This window comes from Lepidochelys kempii, chromosome 14, assembly GCF_965140285.1.
Source record: "Lepidochelys kempii isolate rLepKem1 chromosome 14, rLepKem1.hap1, whole genome shotgun sequence".
Taxonomy (NCBI): domain Eukaryota; kingdom Metazoa; phylum Chordata; order Testudines; family Cheloniidae; genus Lepidochelys; species Lepidochelys kempii.
In genome coordinates this window covers 32,316,737-32,341,081 of record NC_136393.1, presented here as the reverse complement: position 1 = coordinate 32,341,081, position 24,345 = coordinate 32,316,737, and the positions used below count along the sequence as shown (strand labels likewise).

Genomic DNA, 24,345 nt, shown 5'->3' with positions numbered 1-24,345 from the left:
AGGGACACCATAATCTCCCAGGGAGGGAAAAGGCTCTCACTGCCATTTCTTAACCTCATGGGGTGTTCTCCTGCTCTGCCAACCCCACCCCTTTTTCAGTATCTCCAGGTGCCTGAGGGAGCAGGAACCAGAGGTCATCCTGCAGCTGGGACAGAGATGGAGGTTGATGACCTACCTGCCCGTGGTGACCATGGTGCAGGACAGCCCTCAGGACATGCGAATGCAGCTCCAGATCTGGGAGCAGCTTCCCTTTGCTGGCACGAGACCTTGCAGGTTGCGGTGGGTGAGACAGGCACTAACTTTTGGAAACCCTCAGTGGGATCAGAGGGTAATGGTTTGTAGAAAGTGGTGTTGGAGAGCTTTACAAAAACTAGACAAGAACGGTGCATGTTCCAGGGCAGCTCCAGCCCCGGTGCTGTCAGTGAGACGTGTCCTCCCAGCCCTGCCTGACGGGTCTTTCTGTTTCAGACCCTCCTTGGAACTGCAAGAAAAGTCCAACCTGTAGAGTTGTGGTTGCAGTGATAGTTGTATGGTCTGCGTTGATTGCTGCCATCATTGCTCTGGCAGGTGAGTTCCCAGCTTCCGCCCCGCTCCCTTCCCCTCCATCTACGATCTCCGCGCATCCCATTCCCCCGTGACCTACCACACTCACTCTCTCATCCCGGCCTGTCCGGCTTCTGCCCCTGGGGCAGAGGATTCCTGGGGGATCTTCCTCCCAGACCCCTGCACCTGGGCACTCTCTGTGTCAGGACGATCTGACTGACATTAGCCCCCCCAGCCCATCTCTGAGCACTTTGGACCCAAGTCACCTTTGCCACGCGCCATGAAGCAGTCCCTGACCAGGGTGTCCAGTGGAACAGGGTGCAGTGCAACCCTGAGCCCTTTGCCTTCCCTGTGTTGCTCTGAGGTTACCAGCTTGGCCTTCCTGGATCTTCAGGTCATGCCTGTGGCCGGGCGGCAGGTGCTGCCGTGTTATTGAAATGAGCCATAGAATTAAGTCTAGACCCCTCCACCAGCGCAGTGTGGAAACCCCCCAATCGCTGAGCTTGGCCATGAAGGGTCCGTTAGCACCATTCACACCCCCGGGCTGCCCAGACAGCGTGTGCTCGTGCAGAGGGCGTCTGTTTGCGGTGAACATGAACCCTGTTGTATCCCCCCGTTGTCTGGGGCAGGGCATGCTGGGGAATGTCGGGGGTGGGATTTCTCTATTGTCCTGGGATCCGATCACTGGGCCCCAGGAGGGTTTAGCAGCTGGCAGAGGGGATTGAATCCAGGTCTGTCTGCATTAGGAATCCTCTGTGCCGATGTCATGACATCCGTGCAGTTGAATTGGTGCAAACCGCTAAAGCAGACGCACTGCACTGATGCACAAAGCAGCTTGCCTTGGTGCAGTTCGCTGCAGGAAGTTACCAGAGCGAGCCGCACTGCTCCAGCGCATCTCCAGGAGGTGTTTGCCCTGATGTCACTGCGTCACTGTGATTATACTGGTGCAGATTGCTCGGAAACAGATGGGCCCTGAATCCCAGCTCCCTGCTGTAATGGCAGGCTGCTGCAACGGGCAGCATTGGCTCTCACTGTGTAAGGTGGGAATCTGTGAGCTTAGGGTTGGTTACACAGCTGCAGGTACAGGGAGCTCTGCAGAACATGTGGCATCTGAGCTGGAGATGGATGGTGGAGACAGCCTGTGCCATCAACTGTTAGTCACTGACTTCTCTGCTCAGTTCAGTAGGGCAGGGGTGTGGGCTACCGTGCACTGGACAGTTAAATCTACAGGGTCAGACATGCCTTGTGAGTGAGGTGAACACATGCTCGCTTTCTGATCACCGCTGCCACGTTTCCTAACTCTTCCCAACTTAGAGTGTCTGTTCCTCGCTGAGCGCCAGCCACATGGGAAGGCTTGAAAACCAGCTACCGAGTTACTGTGGTGCAAACAAAAGTGACGTGCTCGAAAACATCTGGAGGGGTTTGAGTCCAACTCCTCTCAACTAGACAGGCCTTTCAAATCCTCTTTGGTGTCACTTATGGGTGACCCCACTGCTGCTCTTTCATGGCTCTGAAAGGGTTACACTGCCATGAGGGCTTCCAGAAAGTGCCTTTCTTGCTGCTGTGTTTGGGGAGAGAAAAGTCTGCAGGTAGGAGGTGAATTAAGTTCCATCATTCCTGGCCCACAGTGCAACAGGTCACTTCCCGTGGCTGTGGTTTCTGGCGCCCCCTTGTGGCTTTCATGTCCCTGAGTGAAAGTTCCCACGTTCTTCTCAGTAGTTCACCTGCTGTTTGTTGCTAGGTTGAACGTCCAGCTGTTGATCTTGTGCCTGGGGTGAAATGCTCTGAGCCGTGTCAGTCCCTCCCAGGCTGGGAGTGTCCCTGGAATCCTTCTTGCCAGGCAAATTTACAGTGACAAACATCTCCGTCCCCCTGCATCTGATTGCAGTGGACCAGCCCCAGCTGGGGGTCCCAATGGGCTTGGCAAGCCGGTCAATTGACTGCCTGTTTGGCCGCAGTCAAATGCTCCAGCGAGAGCCCTGGGGGTAGGAGGCAGCCTGCCTTTCGGATTGCGTCTTGGAGCCTCACTGGTGTTTTCCAGAACTTGGTTTCATTGTTTTGCCTTTTTTTTCTGAGCTAAAATAACTCAGTGAAGTACATTTTTTAAAAAATTATGTAGATCCGTATCTATCGAAAGCTAAACCTACTGGAGACAATGACGTCTTGCTCTTTTTTGTTCCTGGCGGGAGGTAACCAATTCTGATAAATTGGTATTTTAAAATATCTGACCACTCTTTGACAGATTTGACTGGTCAGTTGACCAATTTTTGTACCAGTCAAATGCCCAATTCTCGATGCAATTCTTACCCTCCATGTGACTGTCTCATTCTCAGCGCTGACCTCTCAGCTTTCATCAGCTGATCTGTGCCCCCCTGCTAGCCCCTCGTGCGCAGACGGCTGGATGGGATACCGAGGGAAATGCTACTATTTCTCAGAGATGGAAGGGAGCTGGACCGAGAGCCGAAGCCGCTGCTCTGCCCCGGGTGCCTCCCTGGCTGGGATCGACAGTGAGCAGGAAACAGTGAGAGACTCTCGAGTTGCCAGACACTAATCTGGGCACAGGGGTGGCTGCTGCAGCAGGACCTGGGCTCTGCCCCGTGGGGTGAGGAGCAGCTGTGAGCCCTCCCGTGCTGGGAGGCCGGAGTGAATGAACTTCCAGCCGCTGAACGCCAGCCCTGGCTGGGCCCAGGGCCCTACTGTCTGTGTGTGATCACAGGGATTGCCCATTCTCTGCTGCCCCCCTCCCCAAATAGGGAGACAGCTTCTGTCTAGGGCAGGGCTGGCTCAAGCATCTCCTGGCCTGCTGGCTGCTGGAGTGGGACTGAGAACCCAGCCAGTGCACCTGTTGTGGGGATGGGAAAGGAGCAGCCAGCTGAGGAGGCGGGGGAGGAGGGGATCCTTTCACATTGACCCCTCCCACTTCAGCTTGCCTCCCTCCCTCCTCCTGCCTTGCTGGGGTGAGCGATGGCTGCTCTGTGAGAAGAGACGTCTCTGCAGAGAGCTCAGACCCAACAGCTGCCCCCAGCTCAGGGGGACTTGGGGTGTGGGTGACTGGGAGCACCGGGATGGGGCTGCTGTGTGCTGTGGGAGGGTTAAGACTGCCCGGGGGATCTTGTGCTTTGCAAGAGGGAGGGGAAAATCCCCCCTGAAAATAAACTGAGCACCCTTCAATATGTGACTGGGATTCTCTGCAGCACAGAGCCCTGGAGGGGCGGTGGGGGGAGCACGGGAGCTGGGGCTGATACCTGCTGTCCCTCAGCTTTCTTTAAGGCGTTCCTGCTGCGCCATAAGGGTGTCTATGACCATTGGATCGGCCTCTGGAGGGAGCAGGGTCAGCCCTGGAAATAAACCAACAGCACCAAATTCAACCACCTGTGAGTCTCTCTCGCCCCTCTGGACTAATTCCCTGGGCTTGGGGATTCTGGTGTCTGAGCGGTTTGAGCTCAGGTAGATCCACCATTCAGTGCTAGTGAAACCACCAGACATGACCCTGGTCCGTTCGCGTCCTGCGTGTGTCAGAGACCGATGGGAGCCGGTGTGTCCCTGAACTCTCGGCTCCTCCCCGCAGCACGGTGCTGGGCCGGAGACAGAGCCCGCCATAGCCAGAGATGCCCTCGCAGCGCGCTGGGATTTCAGCTGGGACACTCGCTGTTCTCCCCCAGCCCTCTTCAGCAAGGTCCCTGGGGTGTCTGACCCCCCCTGGGGAAAGGAGGCAGGAGGGAGCTCAGGTTAACAGTGGCTGCTAGAGAGGGCAGCATGCCGAGCACTGCATGGCAGGTGCAGGTCCCACTGGGGATTGCAGCCGGCAGGTTTGAGTGACTTTGCTGGTGAGGCCTCTGAATCCGCAACAAGGCACCGATGTTAAGGGAGCCTGCGGTTCACAGGTGCTGGACGCCTGGGGCTCCCACGGGAACGGGGTACAGTAGTGATGGCTGCCCAGCCACCGCCCTGCGATGGGTTTCAGTGGGCTCCAAGTGTGATCACAAAACCAGCGCTGCTTGAGCCCGGAGCAGGGTTTGAACCCCGGAATTCAGCACTAGAAGCATGAGCCTCTGCCATAGGAGCGAAAGAATCCACTTCTTTAACTGAACCCCCCCCCTCCGATTGATAAAGCTCTTATGGAGGCCAGCCATTAGAGGAGGATGGAGACCCCCCACTTCCCTGGTCTGGGTTACTTCAGTACTTTGAAAAGTCAGGCTCTTATGGCGCTGGGTCAGGGCTCCCCAATGGACAGTCCCCATTCTGCTGTATTGGACCCAACCTTTGGATCCCACCTGCTTCCAGCCTGACTGGGTCTGAATAGCCACCAGACACTGTCCCAAGTTTGGGCCTCTGTGGCCCTCTCCTGGGGTACAGACTCCATGTCCTGAGCTCTGCTCCTGAGGGGCTGGGAGAGTAGCTGCTCCGCACTCAGGCGTGCACTGTGGAGAACGGCTCCCCTGGCTGGGACTGATGTGAAATGCCTGGCCTCTGCCTGACTGCAGCTCCCTGGCTTCTGTGTTGCAGGTTTCAGATAAGAGGAAGAGGTGACTGCGCGTATCTGAACCACGAGAAAGGGGTCAGCAGCTCACGGTGCTACATGGGAAGAGGGTGGATCTGTAGGAAACTTGAGGTGTATGTGATGGGAAAAGAGACTGCATTGGAAGGGGGCTCGAAATGGGACTCCTAGACGTGACACTGATCCAACTCACACCTACTTGAACGAGCCAAGTCCCCGTTCGTCAGCCTGGCCAGGATCTCAAATTCAGGCAGCGGGGCCCGCAAGCAATAAGTGTGTCTCATTTAAACTGTGGATTCTTCGTATGTGCCTTCTGCTTTTGAACCTTTAAACTCAGGGTCACATTAGGAGCCACAAGGACTCCAAGATCTCTTTCTGGAGTGGTAACAGCTAATTTAGATCCCATTGTTTTGAATATTTTTTGTATTTTTGTATTTTTTCCCCAAAACCACCTCTATTGACCCCTCAGTCTGGGACAGGTCCTCAGATTTGTCACGTAAAAAGAATGGCTGATGTGTGGGAATCTCCCACACCTTTGCAGTGTTGACCTGAATTTTATGGGCTAATGTGTTTACCGCTCAGCACTGATCTGATCAGAAGATAATTTAGGTTCTTGTCCCAGTTCAGGCTATAGGGATAGAGAACACAGAGAGTTCAATATTGTGAGAGGACCCTCCAGGTGTGTGGCAAGGACACTTATACTGAGGACAAAACCAACTTGTTAAGATCTTTATTAAAATAAAAGAAAGAAGCATAAATGCTACAAAACACAGAGTCACAAAGAAGTAATACAATTCTATGACCCCTGGTGGTAACATTTCTATTCTAAAAGACTACTAAAGCTAGCATATTCACACCCATCCCTGAAGACCTGGTAGTAGGAGACAGAGGATCAGTCTTGTCTCTGGCATGTCTGAGGAACTAATGGTCCAGGCTTCCCAAATTGGTAGGGCTTAGGTTCAAGTGTTGAGTGGCTAGGATATATTGTGAAACTGAGGTGATAGCTTGATAGAAGATAAGAAAATGTGACCCCTTTGTATGGTTGTTTGCCATCTTATAGGGTCCCGGTACTGCCCGCTGTCAGAATCTAGGCCCAACCTACCATGCCCAAATCTTATTTCCTCAACCCCATAAATCTGCAGGTACACTTACTCTATAGGTTAACATGTTATGCCATATACTCATACGAATCGATTATCTCATTCCCGAAACCGTTAACCCTGACCTAACTCATGACTTCCATGTTCTGCAGTGTGCCTTGCAGTTACCGGTCTGCTCCAGACTTAAGGTTAGCAGATTCAAGTTTTTTGTTCAGTTCCCCAAAGCTAAGGGGGGCAACTGGTATGCCATTTATCTATGCCAAAGTTTACAAACACTTATACTAACTTACTCTAGCTAATCGTACAGGATACAGGCCTGAAGGTTATTTGCATTACAGCCAACTATTATGAATAACCATGAATAACCCTTATGAATAGCATAAACTGGAATTCCACATAAACAAAACCCCAGAAAATACTATGATTAATTAATAATAGGATATGATAACAAAATAATATGAATCAAACCAAAAGAAAACATATTACGCAATATGGCAAGCTAGCAAACTGACCTTATGGGCTACAGCAATGAAAACCCATGCAAAGAATATATTTTGCTTCTCTGCAATGGCCTTGTCTTCTGAAAGTGCTCCTTTGGCACCTCGGTTACCTTGTGGCCTCACTGATTGTTTGGAAGTCTTCCTACTTCTGATGTACTTAAAAAACATTCTGCCAGGGAGGAGTGGGGAGCCCAGTCTCTCAGTCCTTCTCCCCTCCCGCCCCCACCCCACTGCCTCTCTTAAGTTGATGGAAGCACTCCTGGTAAGGATGCGCATGACTGACAGAAGGAGAGTAGTGTGGATGTGAATAGTTTGACTTACGTTTGTAGTGCAGACATGCCCTCAGTCTCTGAGGACCTTGAACTGCTTTCACCAAATGCCCACGCATGCCACCACCCCACAAGACTGGTAATCATAGATGCTGCATTCAGAGCAATAATTTTTACTTCAGCAGGATTTTGTTGTTGTTGTTTGTTAGTTTGTTTGTTTTGCAGGGGGGTGCTTATTGGCCTACATTTAGAGAATTAATGATATGGATGGTGGGATGAATTGCACGCTCAGCAAGTTTGTGGATGACACTAAGATTGGGGGAGAGGTAGATATGCTGGAGAGTAGGGATAAGGTCCAGAATGACCTAGACAAATTGGAGGATTGGGCCAAAAGAAATCCGATGAGGTTCAACATGGACAAGTGCAGAGTCCTGCACTTAGGACAAAGAATCCCATGCACCGCTACAGACTGGGGACCGACTGGCTAAGCGGCAGTTCTGCAGAAAAGGACCTGGGAATTACAGTGAACGAGAAGCTGGATATGAGTCAACAGTGTGCCCTTGTTGCCAAGAAGGCTAACGGTATATTGGGCTGCATTCGTAGGAGCATTGCCAGCAGATCAAGGGAAGTGATTACTCCCCTCTATTTGGCATTAGTGAGGCCACTTCTGGAGTATTGCGTCCAGTTTTGGGCCCCCCCACTACAGAAAGGATGTGAAGAAATTGGAAGGCAACAAAAATGATTAGGGGGCTGGGGCCCATGACTTATGAGGAGAGGCTGGGGGACCTGGGGTTATTTAGTCTGCAGAAAAGAAGAGTGAGGAGGAGGATTTGATAGCAGCCTTCAACTACCTGAAGGGGGGTTCCAAAAGAGGATGGAGCTAGGCTGTTCTGAGTGGTGGCAGATGACAGAACAAGGAGCAATGTCTCAAGTTGCAGTGGGGGAGGTCTAGGTTGGATATTAGGAAAAACTATTCACTAGGAGGGTGGTGAAGCACTGGAATGGGATACCTAGGGATGTGGTGGAATCTCCATCCTTAGAGGTTTTTAAGGCCTGGCTTGACAAAGCCTTGTCTGGGATGATTTAGTTGGGGTTGGTCCTGCTTTAAGCAGGGGATTGGATTAGATGACCTCCTGAGGTCTCTTCCAACCCTAATCTTCTACGATTCTATGAATGTTTGTTAGGTATATCTGGCTCTCGTTTTCCATCTCTAAACTCCCTCACAAAACTCCCTGATTTGCTAGCTCCTCTGGTACTTAGGAGCTGCCTTTTAAAATTTCTGAGTTAGTCCTGCCCCTTCATGAAGGCCTTCAAAAATCACAGCTGGGAAATTAAAGGGAAACAAGCCAACAGAACTTTTTGTAGGCTTCATTTACATTAAGTAAATGTCAGGCTTTAAAGCAGCTGAGAGGATCTTCAGTAACCAGAACATATGGGAAAATGTCCAAAAAATTGAAGCATAGTTCTTTTGAGGAACTAAAATGGCACAAATGTCCATGAATTAATGTATGAAATTAAAGAGTTACAGCTTCACTTTCAGTAACATTTTATAAGTCATCTCTCCCTCTCTCACACTCTCTCTTTCCTTCTCTCTTTCCTTTCATTCTATCCATTTTTGCTCATAATCTTTTTTAGCTTTTGTTACCCACCCTGGTTTATTTCTGACTTTTCCATTCTCCTCTAGTCACTGTTAACTGATTATTTTTCTCTCATAGTCTCCATTCTGTCCCCCAATTTTACCCCTTCCCCATTTGCTCCCCCTGGGTGTTTCCCCTCTCAAGAATGTTTTCCTTTCGCTCTATCCATTTCTGTTTTTCACCCTTTTTCTAGGACTCTCCCTTTATTCTTGCTTCCTCTGCTCCCTCTGGTTAAACCCACTCTGTCCCTGCTTCTTCCAGTGTTCATTCCCTCTGAAGCACCTGGCATTGGCCACTGCCGTAAGACAGGATACTGGGCTAGATGGACCTTTGGTCTGACCCAGTCTGGCCGTTCTTATGTTCTTAATTCTTAGAAAATCATGAGATTGACACACCGCTTGCCCCCCCCCCCCAAAAAAAGAGATTTTTAAAGAAGATTCTATAATGGTTTCTGGTCTGTCTCTTGGTTTTTAATTTTCCCCTTCCTATCCCCTATGTCTGTGTGACAAATAGAGACATCCCATATCTACAGAGGAATGTGACTTTGGCCCCTGTTGCAGGAGCTGTCACTGGGGGGCCCCAATGAGATCTGATTAAAGAGTTTTGTACAAAATGCTCCCTGCTGGTGTAGAGGTTCCAGCTTCTCTCTAAACTCCAAATCCCAATTAATTAATTCTCTATCCCTGCTGCCACCACATCTGCCTGTCCCCCAGCCCAGCAATTACTTCTCCCACCAAAACCCTACAACCCTCCCTGCCCCACAGTGACCCTCTGCTTCTCCTGCAGCTTCAATGGGTCTCCCTTTCTCTCTCGCCCCCCCCCCCCGCCTCCCAAAATTCCTGGTGCTGCAGAGATGGAGGGGGAGGAGATGGAATAAGGAACCAGAGGGTTGGGTACACGGGAGTCCTCCAGGGTCATAGAGACTAGCATGACTGGGGCTAGGGAAACCCATTTTTTAATTCCCCCCATGTATTAGTGACACTGTCTGACTGAAGCTCCCCAGAGTCCTCCTGGACCATAGAAGATAGTGACAAACAGTCTAAATAGCTCCCTGGGCAATGAGATTGGCTTCTCCATCTTGATTACTTGCTTCTTTCTGTGGTTTCACAGTCCAGACATGAGACCCCAAGGACCCTCCAGGGTCATAAAGACTGGAGTTTCCAAGGCTAGAGAGGCTGATTTCAGGGTCCTCAGTGCAATATTCCACCCCCTGTGTCTCAGGGACACAGTCTGAGCTCGGATCCTGCCCCCACCCAGAGCCAGGGGTAGATTCTCTCCGCAGGGACAGAGGCTGGTGGGAAAGTGAAGATTGGGGCCTTGTTATCAGCATCGAAAAATGTCACTTGGCCCCATTCACAGTCCAGACAAACCTGGATCCTCCTGGGGACCTGGCTCAGGGGTAGTATGGTTGCAGGGGAGGTGAGAGCCTGGAACAGACCCAACTACTGCACAGCCCAGATCCCCACTTCAGGGTTAAAGCTGACTTCTCCCTTCCTCCTCACAGACTCTTTTGCCACTCCCACAGCCCAGAATCCTCTGTCCCCCACCTCCACATCCCAGCAATATATCCCTGAAGTGAATCCCTCAGAGCCCAGCACACAGGCCCAGGAGTCAAATCTCTCTGGATTGTTCGGCAGATGTTGCCTGGTGTCTCCCCATTTCACACTTTTCTGATCCTCAGACAGGATGAGTCGGGGATGAGCCGTGTCTGGATCCAGAATCACATTCACTACGGGAGAGAATCAGACTTCAGCCCTGGGGGAATCTGGGACCATTTCTCACACTCCCTAACATCCCTGCTTGGCAGTTCCTCAACCTGTGTAATGGGATCCACTTCTGTACTTTCTCATTTGAATATAGAGCCTGCAGCTCCCTGCTCCCCAGCTGGGGCTGGTTCATTCCCAGCAACAGAGACTTGGCAAGGAAGGTAGCAAAAGCTTGTAATTAGGAGAGTCCTGAGGAGGCAGGTACCAACTTTGAACCCCAGAGGGAGTCTCCTCCCATAAATGCATCCTCCACTGCCAGGCCTGGGAGCAGAGATGAAGACACAGCACAGGGGAAGAGCCAATAGTTCAAGGCCAGTGAGCAGGAAGCAGGAGGTGGCAATGGGTGGGGCAGCCCCTTCCCAGCCCAGAGAGAAGGGAGGTCTGCAGGTGGCAGCACTAGAGAGACACCATCTCCCCAACCCACAAAGCAGCTGCAATGGCAGAGTCCAGCCCTGCCCAAAGGAGAAGAGCCATGGGGAACAGTCTGTCCCCCAGGTGAAATGGGGAAGGGTGTGGCAACCAGGAGGCTCTCTCTCCTGACCACCTTGAAGGTAATATTGGAAAGGCTTGTCAATGTCAATACAAATTCTCAGATCACAATTAAGGTGGCTTTAGGGCTGGGCAGTGCAAGTGTCTCTGGTTATTGCTGTGTGGGAGAGTTGCTTTCATGGACATTTTCTGTTAATGGAAGGAAAAACTCCCCCAAAGCTCACCCTGGATGTGTGATCCCAGAGATCCTCCCTTCCCTGCTCTAGCTCAGGTGGGAAAGAGTCTGGAGGGGAAAAGGGTCACAGAGATTAGAGCACAGCGTCTCTGATTTACAACACCAGCCTGGGGAGCTGCTTCTCTCTCCTGAATGCCTGAGAATAAGCAGAGATGCCCTGGCAGTTCGTCCCCCTGGCTGCTGAGACTTTCTGTGGTGGCTGCTTTTCCCCTCCTTCCCAGCTGCATCTCCCTACTCTTCCACACCTTAGTGTGCAGGTGGTTGAATCCCCCTTGGTGCATCAGAGGATAGCCCTGGATGGTACAACCAGACTCAGAACTAGAGTGACTGGATGGAGCCCACAGTGCTCAGCCAGTGCACGGGGCTGCCCACCCTACATGTCCCCTCCTTTGTGTTCCAGAAGGTGAGGACAACCTAGCCTCTTGCTTCTCTTGCTTTCCTCAACCAGGTCCTGTGAGAAGGTGTTTCCCACTCATCCCTCACAGCTGGCCCTCTGTAACTCATCATCACCTCTTGCACCACAAGCCTCCCCAGCCACCTTTGACACGCCACCTGTATTGGCTGAAGGACATCCAGCTGGTCCACCTCTGTACCAGTCCCCGAGAACATCTGTACATGCTTGTGCTCCACACCATCCACTTCCTTGCCTTTGTGTTCCATCCTGACTCCAAATGGTGGGACCTACAGGAGAGAAAATGAGGAACTGTGGTGGGCCAGCCTGTACTCCACTTTTGTTCCACAGCCCACTGGGGATATTAGGTGGTGTGTCAGCTTGCAGCCCCTTTTCCAGCTCTTTTTGAACCTCTTACTAAAGTTCTGGCTGCAATATTCCCTGCACCTCCTGATGTATACACACCCCATTTGTGACTTCAGAAAGTGGCAAGACCTCCTTATTAATCTCCTCCTGGTGATGGCCAAGATGGCCACACATCACTGCAGGAGGACAAATCTGGAGGGAGGAAGAAGTGCTCTGAGACTGTGGCATGTATATCCATTCCCTTTTAAAATCATGTCTCCAGGCACAGTTCCCCTGGGCAGTGTTCACTGACTCCTTAGACACCTTTGAGGAGCAACAGATGCTCTCTGGGGTTCTCTGCTTGGTGTCCCCTTCTGGCTCCCTCATTTTTAACTTCTGACCTCTCTCCTTGTCCTGGTTTCTCTTTCATTGTCCCAAATACTCCATTGTTCCCTGGGCTTCATGGTTTCTCCCCCTTAGTTGAGGGGACGGGCCTTTAGCTTTGGGAAGGCGTAGATCCACCATGTCCCAGTACATGCAAATAGCATCTCCCTGCTTTTCCTGCTGGAGCTTCTCCTCTGAGGGTTAGAGAGGAAGGTGAGAACCTGAAGTTGCAGGGAGGGGAGTTAGAGGAGGAAGGTAATAGATATAAACCTGGGGGAAGCTCTATACTGAGCCTGTCCTTCTCTCCCTGGCCTGGGAGAAGAGAAGGGGATGGGTATTGGGGATGATCCACTCAGGCCAGAGAGTGGCCCCTTCTCCAGCCCAGAGAGCAGGGAGGATGTGGCAACATCACAGAGGGACCATATCTCTAACAGAGGAGAAAGAGAGCAACTCAAATGGGAGATCTCAGCCCAGCCCAGCTGAAGAGAAAGATGGGATGCTGGTGAAGAGCAATCGGAGCGAGCCTCTCACATAGGGGAAAAGAAAAAAATGTGGCAACCCTTTGAATTTAATATTTAAAGGGCTTACGGACATGTATGGAAATGCCAGGGTCAGCATTAATGATTGGTGAGGGAGAGTGTATCTACACAGCAGTTTAAGCCAGGGTCTGAGCCTGGGCTCAAGCCAAACCCTCATTGCATCCACACTGCAAATATGCTAATCTAGGGCTCTGATCCAGAGTCCCAGGACCCTGCAGGTCTGGAGGGTCAGAGCCCATGTTAAACTGGAACCCAGGGTCCAAGCCCTATTGGTTTCCTATGTGCATGCATCCGTGGCTTGACTTGGGTGTGGAAGTCTTCTGGGTGTATCCTATAGTTCCTGGAGGCAGAGGAGCAGTGCTACAGGCAGCCAGCACAGCATGCCAGACACAGCATTACTACCTGGCCGAGAGGTCCCCCTTCCTGCTCCTCCCACAGTGGTGGTGGAAGTTTCTCCTCCATGGTGGTGCACGGAGCTTGCCTGGAGCAGGGAGCAAAGTTAGGAGGTGGGTCATCCTTCCCTCAGCCATACTGAGCCGAGAGCTCTGCCACTTCTTCTCCCTGCAGGGCAGCTGCTATGGTCCCTGCTCTGCTCACTGGCCCTTACTCCAGGCCCTCCTGCCCTCTCTTGGGCTGCAGGTGCAGGGTCACCTGGGCAGCATGCACTGTTAGGGTGGTCAGTGGGAGCCAGCACCAAAACTTCTCCGCAGCATCCCAGAGGTCTGGGGGTGTGGTGATGGCAGGGATAAGGGATTCCCCAGGGTTGCTGGAGCACACTGCATCCCAAGCCTTGGGGATGGATTTTGCCACTTTGCAGCAAGCAGCAGCCAGACTGGAATGTGTGTGTGTCTTCCCTCTGACACCTTCATTTTATGTCAAACTTCAAAACAAACTGAAAAAATCAAGCAAGCAAGCAAAAACTTGATCATTGATCATCGTATTTGAAAAATTAAGAATTACAAAGTTTCACTGTAATAGTTTGACACCCTGGAGACTGATGTCCTCATTATCCTTTGGACAGGCACCAGGGGCATGTTTTTGCCAATGTGACCGAGCCTAGAGCTGGAGAACCCAGTTATCCGACTAGACAGTAATTCAGTCTAATGCCCTCTCAAATGGAGACAGCCACCAAATGAGCTAATTACGCGGCATATGTACTCACGTGCTCCTTACGGGCACCCGCGTCCCATCAATAGCACCACCACAGTTAGGAAACAGGATTGGCAGTCGAGTTTCCCCCCAGTGCAGAAAATTCTTAACCTAGAGTTAAAATGCAGTGTTGATGCTCAAGCCCAGGATTCCCTGACAAGAGGTCAGCTGACTCAAATCCCTTACGCTTACATTGCTATGTAGGCCTAGCCTCAGAGTGTTTGTTGGTCAGGGAGAGTGTTTCTGTTCGTCAGTGGGTGCAGGGACTCAACACTAAGGATGGTATCAGGATTGTTTGTGTGATTTCGGCTTGGGATTTCTTAGTATTTCATGTTTCAGAGTAGCAGCCATGTTAGTCTGTATTTGCAAAAAGAAAAGGAGGACTTGTGGCACCTTAGAGACTAACCAATTTATTTGAGCATAAGCTTTCGTGAGCCACAGGTGCCACAAGTACTCCTTTTCTTTTAGTATTTCATGTTTTTGTTTTTATTTTTATTTTTAGGGGGGGGTGTCATGGTCAGTGTTAGTTTGGTTTGTACATTTATCTAGAAGTTCATGAAAATGTTTTCATGGGATTTTCCTCTTTATTTAATGATAATCTCCACCTGAAGTCTCACCTGGTCTGTGTGATCCTAAGGATTTCCCTCTTATTGTCTCCAGTTCAGATGACAGAATGTCTGGAGGGGGAAAGGATAAGACAGATGATATTTCATGCTGTCATATTTGTGACATCCTCACTCTTAATTGACATAATTGTATTTTAATTATGAGAGAAAAACAGTTGAAGAGAGACAGAGACACACCCAGATTTTTAACAAAGGCTAATATGAATCATCCTATTTTCTCTTTCATTCAAGCGTCTCAAATCAACAGAACCAATATCCATGAAGCCTCAGAACCACTCAAAGAGACACTATGTGGAAGACAGATTTTCTGTTCCCTCATCCTCCAAACCCAGCTGATTTCTCATTCTCCTTTTACATTTTGTCATGAGCCAGGCCAGATCCTGCAAAGATTTTAGCATTAATGTAACTTTACAAACATTGGCCTCTTTCACATCAGTGGGATGCTGAGACTTTTCAGGATGAGGAGCCTGAATTGTGAGCTCTTTGGGTCTCAGTATATGTACAGAGCTCAGTACATGTACAGAGCTCAGCACAACGGGGCTTTCATTCTGCATAGACTGAAATACAAATAATCTTAAAATTATTTCATAAATGTGGAAACTGAGTCAGGGAGAGAATTGGCTCAATGGGCCTCATTCACCCCTGCACTGGTAAAAGGATGGGGGAAGCAGTTTGTGGTTCTCCTATTCAGTAGCTGCTGGGGTCAGGGCAGACATTGGCACAGGCTGCGGAAGTCCGGAGGTCCAGCCTGAGTTGCACCTCTGGTCCAGTGGCCCCTAGATGACTTCTCCCGGAGGCAGTGTCAAAGGCACAGCTTTACCCTGGCCACACCCCATTATTCCTGCTCCACCCCTTCCTCCTCTGCCCAGCCCTCAACAACTCCACTCTATTCCCTGCTTTCCCGGGAACACTCCTTGAGCCTGCAGCTGCTGTGGAGGAGCTGGAGGCACAAGAGGCTCCTGTGCTGCGAGGATTCCCCTGGGTTTACACCTTCCCTACAGCCCCTTTGGCCCACACAAGCTGCCACACGGGGCCAGAGCACAATGGTGAGCTGGGTCCACATTTCAAAAGTGGCCTTAAATTGAGGGTTTACGTTTTGGGTGCCGACCTTTAGGCCTTGTCTACACTGTTTTGTCGGCAAAAGGCAGCTTTCATTGACAAAACAGTGGAGGTGTACACACTACAATGCACCTCTTGGTGACAAAACTCTCCTGCTTTACTGACAAAATATAACCACCTCAATGGGAGGCATAGAGATTTTTGCAGCAAAGTTAGATCAACAAAGTGTCAGTGTAGACACTGTGTTTGTTACGTTGCTGTAACTGGCCTCCGGAAGGTATCTCACGATGCCCACCGTAACCGCTCTGCTCACTGTTTGGAAATCTGCTGCCATTCATCCAGCTATGTAGACATGTGTCCCTCCCCTTTCAAAGCCCCAGGAAGTCCCCCATACACAATTTGTCTCTCTTTCTCACATACACACTCCCCACACACACAGTCTCTCACACGCTCCGCCAACACATTCTCTCTCTCTCTCATGCACAACCCCCCCACATGCTGTCACACATGCTTCCCCCACACAAACACACACTTCTGTGGGCTTCTTGTATTACTGTTAGGGTTACCATATTTGAATATTCAAAAAAGAGGACACTACATTGGGGGGGGGAAGGGGGTATTTGCCTGCCCCACCTGCCCCCGCCCCAACTCCACCTCTTCCCCGCCCCCATTCCAACCCCTTCCCCAAAGTCCCAACTCTGCCCCCTTTCTGCCCCATTGGACCCCGCCCGCTCCTGGCTCCCTCGCCGCTCGCCTCTTCACTGCCCACCGCTGGCTCGCCGCTCGCCTCTTCACTGCCCACCGCTGGCTCGCCGCTCGCCTCTTCACCCTCCCCGCCTGCCACTTGCCTCCTCACCCACCCACCAGCCAGCCACTGGCTCCCTCGCCGCTCGCCTCTTCACCACCATGCCCCACTCGCCTACTCACCCCTCCTGCCGCAGGTCGCTCTGGCTCCTAGGATCAGGGGCAGCCAAGGGGGCTCCACGGGCTGCGCCCGCCACAAGCGTGAGCTCCGTGGCTCCCATTGGCCAGCACCAAAGAAAAGCACCAATGGGAGCTGCCGTAGCCATGGAGTGGGGCTTACAGGTGCCGGCAGCACGCAGAGAGCCCTCCCCCCCCACCCCTGACTCGACCCGACCCTAAGAGCCAGAGGCACCTTCCGGGGGGCGAGGTGGGGAGTCCCAGCGGTGCTTACCTGGGGCGGCTCCCAGGAAGCATCCGGAAGGTCCCTCTGGCTCCTAGGTTCAGGTCAGGTCGGGTCAGGGCGGGGGCGGAGGGCTCGCTGCCCGCTGCCGGCACCTGCAGGCCCTGCCCCCGCAGCTCTGATTGGGCAGGAGGCAGCACGCGGAGACCACCTCTGCCTCTGTGCCTAGGGGCCGCCCACACTGCAGGCTCCTGCCAGCGGGCAGGTGCCGGGAGCTGCCCCAGAAAGCGCCACCAGCCCCGGGACTTTGGTGTGTGTGGTGAGGTGAGCGGTCCCCAATATCGGGACAAAGGGCGTCCCGACCGATGTGGCAAAATCCCAGATGTTTTTAGATATTTAAAAATTCCTCCCAGATGGTGATTTAAGAACCAAAAAGCTGGACATGTCCGGGAAAATACGGACGTATGGTAACCCTAATTACTGTTCAGCAGTGTCAGTTTGGTCATATTATCAAGCGTTACTCTAAAAAGGGATCTAAGATGTGTAACTTTTCAGGCACACACAGAAATCATTACAAGGTTCATAGCACAGTGCAAAGAAACAATGCCAGGTTCAGCACACTACAGCAACACACGTTACTGTGGCTCAGTGTTAAAATGCTCCTTCAAGGCATCCTCCAGCCAAATAGCCCCCCATTGGGTTCCCCCTATAGCCTTGTGTTCAATACAAGCACAATACACAGCACAGCACAATCCTGAACAGCAGCGTAGTATCCATGCTTTCTGACAGTGATGGCTGGGGTGCAGGTTGCCAGGGCAGTTGAAAAATAGCTGGCCATACAGTAGGATGCCCATGGAACAATGAGATTGAGAAACCTTCATCATGTGACTCTCTACCTGCCTGCATGAGGCATTGCAAACCCTTCACAAAGCACCTTCTGACCAGTGGCACAGTGGGATAGCTACCCAGAGCTGTCTGTGTCAATGCAAAGCTACTATTGTGGATGTGCTTTGCCGACACAAGGAGCACAGTGTGGACATGCAACAGTGGTTTAATTATAGTAGTGGCTGTTTGTTGGCGTAACTGGAATCGACAAAACTCTGTAGTGTAGATAGACAAGGCCTTAGGCACCTGGGGCCCGGAGTTCCTTGGTAATGGGCACCTGCAGATCCTACGGACTCCAGCTGCATGTGGGGCTGCTAAAAAGCTCTGGAGCACATGCCCCGTAGTTCTGTAGTTGGAAGAGAGAAACTGAGGTACCCCAAATTTTGTACATTTTTACCTTAATGATTGTACCAAAGTTCACAGAGTGAAACAATGTGAAAGATCCTGGCACCTGGGCCCTTACTTCATCTGCTCAGTTTGTCTGCTTTCTACTTGTTATTAAATAGGTACATAATCTAATTGAACCAGTTGCCCAGAGCCCATCTCCACCCATAGTCCCAGAGACACACCCTGGTTTCCTTTCCTAGATCCCTTCTCAGTACCTTTGAACTTCCACAGAATCTCCATTAGAGCAATATTTCGCTGGGAGAAATCACTGAGTCTCTTTTCCAGCTCAGGAGAAATCTCCACTGGCTGGAGGAACTTCCCCTTCTCGCACCTGGAGAGGAAGAATTTCATGATATTATGTTTCTTTTAGTGACTCATTATAATTCCTTGCTAGTGGAAGTTGCTGCTCTTATGGGCCTGGAGTTAGAATTCCTCCACTTCTCCCAGTCTCAGAGCAGGCACAGCACTGGCCATGGCAGTGCAACCTTTCCCTAAAGGCCCCATTAATATTCTTCATCTCTGGCCTGGACAGAGCAGATCTGTACATCAAAGGGGAATCATGTTTTCATGACCAATTCACTCCTTCGCCTCCATGCACTAATACTAGTATGTTCCCATATTTCATGCACACAGTGTTATCAGATTGTTCTTTCAGGAACTAGATTGAAACCTCAGGGGCCCCCGCCCCCACCAGTTCCTTCCACACAGGTCTCCAAACAGTCCTGAGGTGGTAAAGACTCTTGATTCCTGCTGTCCAGGGCATGATTGTAACCAGTGCCTTGAGCTGAAAGGCCCATATTGATCCTCGGGGTTCTGAGGCAGCCAATTCCCCAGGGATGTAACATCTCTAGGAAATACTGTAGGCCAATCTTTCCCACTGAATAGATAATTCAAGAGTCCTGTGTTAAAGGGTGAGGATTAAATGCATAAATGGGAATTACATTCTGAACGTGACCTTGCCCCATATATTTTGCTGCAGTGCCCTGGGGAACTATAGTAAAGAACAGCATTATCAGATACATAGATGAACATGATTTGTTGGGGAAGAGTCAACATGGTTTTTGTAAAGGGAAATCATGCACCACCAATCTACTAAAATTCTTTGAGGGGGTCAACAAACATGTGGATAAGGGGGATCCAGTGGATATAGTGTACTTAGATTTTCAGAAAGCCTTTGATAAGATCCCTCACCACAGGCTCTTAAGCAAAGTAAGCTGTCATGGGATAAGACGGAAGGTCCTCTCATGGATTAGTAACTGATTAAAAGATAGGAAACAAAGGGTAGGAACAAATTATCAGTTTTTAGAATGGAGAGAGATAAATAGTGGTGTTCCCCAGGGGTCTGTACTGGGATCAGTCCTATTCAACATATACATAAATGATCTGGGGTAAACAGTGAGGTGGCAAAATTTGCAGATAATGCAAAACTACTCAAGATAGTTAAGTACAAAGCAGACTGTGAAGAGTTACAAAGGGATCTCACAAAACTGGGTGACTGGGTAAAAAATTTGGCAGATGAAATTCAATACTGATAAATGCAGAGTAATACATATTGGAAAACATAATCCCATCTATAGTTATAAAATGAGGGGGTCTAAATTAGCTGCTATCACTCAAAAAAGAGATCCTGAAGTCATTGTGGATAGTTCTCTGAAAATATCCCCTCGATGTGCAGTGATAGTCAAAAAAGCTAACTATGTTGGGAATCATTAAGAAAGAGATAGATAATACAACAGAAAATATCACATTGCGTCTATATAAATCCATGCAAAATCTTGAATATTGCATGCAGACCTGGTCACCCCATCTCAAAAAAGGTTCAGAAAAGCACTACAAAAATGATACTGGTTATGGAACAGCTTCCATATGAGGAGAGATTAATAAGACTGGGACATTTCATCTTAGAAAACAGACGGCTAAGAGGGGGGCTATGATAGAGGTCTTTAAAATCATGACTGGTGTGGAGAGAGTAAATAAGAAAGTGTTATTTACTCCTTCTCATAATGCAAGAACTAGGGGGTCACCAAATGAAATTAATAGACAGCAGTTTTAAAACAAACAAAAGGAAGTATTTCTTCACACAACGCACAGTCAACCTGTGGAACTCTTTGCCAGAGGATGTTGTGAAGGCCAAGACACAAACAGGGTTAAAAAAAGAACTAGATAAGTTCATGGAGCATACGTCCATCAGTGGCTATAAACCAGCTTGGTGTTCCTAGCCTGTGTTTGGCAGATGCTGGGAATGGTGACAGAGGATGGATCACTTGACGATAACCTGTTCTGTTCATTCCCTCTGGGGCACCTGGCATTGGCTGCTGTTGGAAGACAGGATACTGGTCTGACCTAGTATGGCCATTCTTATATTTTTATGAAATGTAGAGTCGATACACTCTCCAAGCCCTTTCACAGCATCGTGAAGAATGAGGGGAAGTGAAATAGAGCCACATACCTGCTCAAGGTGCTTCTGACATCCTAGAGAGGAAAGAGACAGAAAAACAATTTTAGTCCCAAATGCCGCCCACTGGGGATCCCAGAGAAGGGATTTTGCAGATATGGGTAAAAGAGGCCCTGCCTTGGCCCTAGGGCCATGGATTTGCTGAGTTAATGTCATCTCTAATATAAATGAGTCTGTAATTCTTCAAAGAGAAACAATAATTCACATTTCAGGAATGCACACACTGAATTACACTGTGACCTCTGACTGCTGGTCTCCAGTGCCCATGATTCAGGAGCTGTCCTGTCCCTGTGTTTGGATCAGGGATGTTTATAACTCAGTCTCACCCGCAGGAATTCACTTGCTGGCTTCTGACACTTCCCCTCCAGATCACTGATCAAGTTGCTGAGACGGGAAATCTCCTCAGACATTTTAATGACATTGTCATTCTGTATCTTCACAATTGCCTTTTCCAGATTTTCCAGCTGGGCCAGCAGAAGGTGCTCTTCTTCTTCTAGAAACTGCCGCAGTTGCTGAAATTCAGATACAACCTTCTGCCTCTTGTTTTGTGTCTGTATCTATTTTTTTTAAAAGAAAGGAAAGGTAAGGGTTAGAGAGAGAGTCTAGGGTCCGTTCATGGAGTGCTGATTCTGCAGGAGGGAGAATTTCTTTGAAAATTCTGTGATGTCTAACACATGATTATACCCTGTCGTTACTAGGGAGAGGATTTTCTACCACTTTCCCATTTGTCCCTAACATTTTTTCATGGTATGTTTCTATGTCTGACATAGTCAGCACACTGTGTTAAGCCAGACCCAGAGCAGCAGCCAGCAGGACTGAGCACTACATTAACAGAGATGCGAGGGGAGAGAAATAATTAACAGTGCAAGAAATGTCTGCAGACTCAGGCAGATAGCACTGCACGAGACATAGTCTGCTCACCTTGGGAGGAGTTTTGTGAAAGACACAAGGGCTAGAAATTAACTCATTAATTGGAATGGAAGCTTAGATTCTACAGAATATGATGTGGTCCTGCTCCTGAGAGAGGATTTCTCAGGGCCGGTGTGTGTATGTGTGCGAAGACATAGGACTCTAACACAGACATCCATGCCCATGAAGAAACACAAAGCCCACATTCCCCAAGTCCATGGAGGAAGCTGCCTACAAACAGATGTCCTACCAGGTGCACCCGCAAAGGGAAGCCAAGGGGCCTGGCCCATCCACTTTTCACCACAGACCCAGCCATCTACCGCTCCTCTTCTCCCCGAGGTCCAGCCTCCCGGCCAGGCTGGAAGCTGGAGCCCGGCCAGGGTAAAAGAGGCCCAGGGAGCCCAGGCTGCTGGGAGAAGCCATGGGTGGGGGGTCCCGAGACCAGCTTCCTAACAGATGGCCCACTGCAAGTCCCTGCAAGTTAATAACAATGGGCACCTACCAGATACTCCAGGCTTTAAACCTCTCCAGTCACTTTAAATCTCAGAAGCTTTTCTCTCTCTTCCTTCAGAATCTCCAAATGGGCCTGAATCTTTTCCTGAAGAAACAGAAATGATTTTGGGAGGTTTCATTTTGAGAGTGCTTGGGGTGGGGTGGGGGGTTTCCATATCAAACCGAAGGCTCTGTAGGTGACTGTTAACCCTACCAGGTTTATGACATCAGGAACACCAAGGAAATGAAACCTCATTAACAGAGACAGCTTTACATTGCTTTACACTGTGAGTGAGATGAACGCACTCAGTGTCGTGTGTAGAACTCTTCTGTCAAAGGTACTTACCTGGGATGGGGCAGTGTCCTATTGCCAGTGAATGATTTTAGAAGTGTGTAGCCAGGAATGGGGTAGGTATTCTCTTTAAATCTATATTTCCTTCTATGAAGGAGAAGAGAAAGTGCCGACTGTCACAGCAGGGATCAAAGAAAACCTTTGGGTTCAGCTAGCCCTGCCCCGTTATACCTGCAGCCAATGCCAGGCCTGGAGGGAGGAGAAAAGAAGGGAGCCAGCTCAGCCAGGGGAGGACTGGTGAGGGGGCAGGAGCTCCCTGTTTGCCTGCCTGAAGGGACGGAGTAGCGACTTGCCAGCCAACGCAGCCACTGGAGGCAAGTAAGCCAAGGGGAGCCTGCAGATAAGCCCCAACTGTGGGGCAACTGGACTAGTGGGGCTGTGCCCCAAACTAAAGAGACTTTAGAAGGAAGCAGCCTGAGGAAACTGGTTTTGAAGGCCCCCGCTGCCCCCCCGACAGGGAGAGAGAGACTCATCTCCCCTGTTTAGGGGTTGAACCACACAGGGCCCTGGGCTGGGACCTGATGGAGGGGGTGTGTGACCCAGATCCCCCTAAATCCCCTTTGAGCAACAAACTAGCCACTAGTTCATCTGGCCATTGAAAGCTCTATCACACCTTGCTTTTAAAGATTGGGGCTGTGGTGGGAAACTGCACATGAGTAACCTTATCTGCCTTTTAGCTAGTATTTGTTTCTTTATATACATTACACATGATTAAAATTTCACTCACTAATTTCACCCAGATGGGAGAGCAGAGTAGGGTTAGTGATTCAAATTTAGGGTCATTGGATCAAGATATTCCTGAGATACAGCTTGTTCCAAAACACAAAACAGAATGACAACAAAATGAAATAAAAACACAGTATTTCATGAAATTCATAGATTCTATCCACCCTGGACACAAATCTCAGACTGAAATGTAAACCTGTGGGTAACATTCACCTCCACCAAAGTTTCTTTATAATTATAATTATTTATTGTTTCGTCTGAAGAAATGTCAGTGGTGATATGGGGGTAAGTGGCAGAGGAAGTTGGGGGGGGCTTGGCACGGGTGGGCTGTCAACCCCAAATTCTCCGTAGGTCTTTCTGTTATTTTCTTGTCACAGTATTGTATCAGCTGTAAAATGTAGATGAGAACTACAAATGTCTAAGTGATCATTAACTCTTACAACAAGTCTCTTTCCATTTAAAATACTAGGAAATTAAATAGCAAAACAAACAAACAAGCAAAACCCCCAGGCAAACAAAGAACCCCACAACTTTGTTAAAGGAGAGTTCGGGTTGCTCATTGACATCAAAAGTTCAAGTTCATCAAAACTAAAATTTCTGAAAACCAGGAAATAAAGAGTTAATGTAAATGGCAACACAGCCTCAGCTCTGCCCTCTTTGCAGGATGACCCAGAACCCCCATCCTGCACGCTGGCACTCTGCCTTTGCAGATGGTGCAGAGCACTCAGGGAATAGGGCACATGACAACTGTAACACAGACTCAAACACTTTCTTCTTGCTAAAGTACAACTTGATTTTGGTGAGCTTTACTGGCCAGGAGCTACCTACGTCTGTTCTATGCTCAAACACTGAGTCTGTTCCCATGTGTGTCGAATTTTATAATCCTTCCTGCCCTTTTACAACCCTTTCTCACAAGATTGCATTCAACACTGTACTTTCACTTCTCATTCAACACACAGACAGCTCTCCTCTCCCACCACCCTGCTGACAAGCCCCATGGCAAGAAGATCCCCTGGGTCCTGCTGCTGACTGAACCTCCCTAACTCAGTGCTGGAATGATGCATACTGGATCCCTCAAGGTACATGTGCAGCTCTGTCCTTTGATAACAGACATGGGGGCTTCAAACCCAGATCTCACATCACAGTCACAGCTCTGAGACGCTCCTCAAACTAATCCCCAGCTCTCCGCATATCACAATCACAGCTTGTCATAAATATAAAGGGAAGGGTAACCACCTTCCTGTTTCCAATACTATAAAATCCCTCCTGGCCAGAGGCAACATCCTGTTACCTGTAAAGGGTTAAGAAGCTCAGCTAACCTGGCTGGCACCTGACCCAAAGGACCAATAAGGGGACAAGATACTTTCAAATCTTGGGGGAAGGCTTTTGTTTGCGCTTTTAGTTTATGTGTTGTTCTCTCTTGGGACTGAGAGAGGCCAGACAGAAATCCATCTTCTCCAACCCA

The 24,345-nt window shown here is 49.7% G+C and overlaps 1 protein-coding gene and 1 pseudogene across 10 annotated transcripts in view; one reads left to right on the top strand and one right to left on the bottom strand.

The window, feature by feature from the left end:
* The window catches only part of LOC140898275 (uncharacterized), a 2,445,793-nt gene that overhangs the window by 2,224,603 nt on the left and 196,845 nt on the right, over positions 1-24,345 (top strand). The window lies entirely within an intron of this gene.
* LOC140897985 (E3 ubiquitin-protein ligase TRIM39-like) overlaps positions 9,527-24,345 on the bottom strand; it is a 142,534-nt pseudogene continuing 127,715 nt past the window's right edge.